Source organism: Berghia stephanieae, chromosome 10 (assembly GCF_034508935.2).
Source record: "Berghia stephanieae isolate SIO BIC M18660-M18661 chromosome 10, UCSD_Bste_1.3, whole genome shotgun sequence".
NCBI classification, from domain to species: Eukaryota; Metazoa; Mollusca; class Gastropoda; order Nudibranchia; family Aeolidiidae; genus Berghia; species Berghia stephanieae.
This window is the reverse complement of record NC_088369.1, coordinates 26,580,161-26,582,660: the sequence shown is the minus strand read 5'-3', so window position 1 is coordinate 26,582,660 and position 2,500 is coordinate 26,580,161.

Below are 2,500 nucleotides of genomic sequence, written 5' to 3'. Positions count from 1 at the left end.
AATAATTGAGCTTTTATATAATGATTGAGCTTTTATATAATAATTGAGCTTTTATATAATGATTGAGCTTTTATATAATAATTGAGCTTTTACACAGCGCAATATCCACGAAACGTGCTCAAAGCGCTTTACAATAGGTAAACTGGCCAACAGCAACGCTTAACATGTAGGACAAGACATGACGCCTGTTAGGGGATATTACAATTTTTCGGACAGAGACAACGCTGTTAACGGCCAGATAATCATTTTACGCCTGAACGCGGTGAGAGAATGTAAGTAAAGAGCATTTTCCAAGGACTTAATCATGCGCCGTTCAGAGCGGGGCTCGAACTCGGACCTTCCGGTCCGAAGACGAGTGTCATAACACTAGACTACGTAGCCGCACAAATTAAATAACAATGATAAAATGGAATAGACGCTTCATTTTAATTTACAAAGGCGTTGGACGTTTCGGATTTCCCTTTTGCAAAAAAAACAAAAAACAAAAACAAAAAAAAAACAAACAAACAAAACAAACAAACAAACAAACAAAACACGATGAATGACACTTTTTAAAAGTGCACGTACCAAAAATCAAATGAGAAATGAGAGAATGTCGTTGTCAAGATAAATAAACAAAACAATGGAGAAGTGTCAGATGGAAACAGAGAATAAAAAGTCACGGGGTGAGTGCCAAACTCAGGATCTAACTGACTCAGTGGATAGCTCAGACGGTTGTGCGACCGCTTGCTGTCCTCTCTCTCTCTCTCTCTCTCTCTCTCTCTCTCTCTCTCTCTCTTCTCTCTTCTCTCTCTCTCTCTCTTCTCTCTCTCTCTTCTCTTCTCTCTCTTCTCTCTCTCTCTCTCTCTCTTTCTCTCTCTCTCTCTCTCTCTCTCTCTCTCTCTCGACCAGGCGAAGGGTGTCGTGTCAATTGGATCCTGAGTTTAACACTGACCCAGTGACTTTTTATTCTCTGTTTTCATCTGGCATTTCTCCATACCCTATTTTCACCATCATTATTGATGCAGGTGCCGCTCCACACTTTTTATGAATTTTAACCCTCTCCATACCAACCAAATCGTCATATTCGTTACGATCCAAACAGCACTTTTATCATTCAGATATCTGTTGTAAATCACAAAATGTTTTATTCTAGCTATAAAAATGTGGTACTGTGTTGTAATTTCATTTTGCTGATCAATATTATGCATACTAGAATGTATTTGTTGCTTTTATGCTTGATTAAGAAAAACATATTTTTATGTTCGGTGGGTTTGAAATTTTGGGGAAGATTCCGAAAATAGTTGGTAAGGAAAGGGTTCAACAAAACAATGATGGAACAGAGAATACTTTGTATGGAAGCATGAGTTTAGATAGAAAATGATAACGTATGTGACCCAACGTCTCAAAATGGTATTATATCGGGATGATCAGGTGCTGGAAATTGAATTTGTAACCACAAATTAAATTATGAAACTTGGGGTCAATTTCCTTTCGTTATAAGTGGAGAGTGCGGCTATGTTGTCTTGTGGTACTTACGACACTCGCTTTCCGATCGTAAGGTCCTGTGTTCGAGCCTCGCTCGGCGCATAGTTGAGTCCTTGGAAAAGGCTCTTTATGTAAAATGAGTAGGCCTGGCCATTAAGAGCGTTGATCTTGTCCGGAGAAAAATTGTAAAATCGCCTAACAGGCGCCATATCCCGTCCTACATGTTCAATGTTGCTGTTGGTCAGGGACCCCTTGTAAAGCGCTTTGAACGTTTAGTGGATATTGCGCTATATAAAAGGTCAAGCTCAAGCTAGAGAATGAATACTATTTCTTGCAATGCAACAAAAAATGTCCGAGTCTTTTATCTTTGTTAATTTCAACAAATTTAGTTGTCTATAATAATTAATACACCAACTTCACTTTCAACAACATTGAATCAAGATCTCAAAGAAAATCAAATATATTTAGAAATACAACAGAAGAACTGATTTCAACAACACAAGGAAACACCCAACTGCCTCATCACCTTAACACACATGATGACATTCTAAAGCTAAAAACACTTGCACTAGACAGAGATTTATACTGGATAATAGAAACAGACTGACACACTCGAAGTGACGCACAAATTCACGGCAAGCTTCCTTAGAGACTGCACTGCCGCATTTATTTTATTATAATAATTGAAATAGATAAGTATCTCTTCGTAAGAAGCCTTTATTTTCCCTCAAATATTGCTGGTTCTCGACTTGTATATGCATACATAGGTTCCCCAACCTCATCCAAAATCGGGAAGCGACTCTACCGTTTTCCCCCTGTGCTTTTCATTTACTTGGATGAGTTGAAAGCCAAAAACAATGAACATAGTCGAGGTACAAGGGAAGATTTGGATGGGATTGTGCGAGTAAAATGAAGGATAAGAAGGAGGATTACTGTAAAATGTATAGTAAAGGGAGTAAAAACGACTCTTATAGAAGACACAAAACAAAGTTACAAAGTATACTATTTACTGTTTACGGTTTATTTTGCTCTG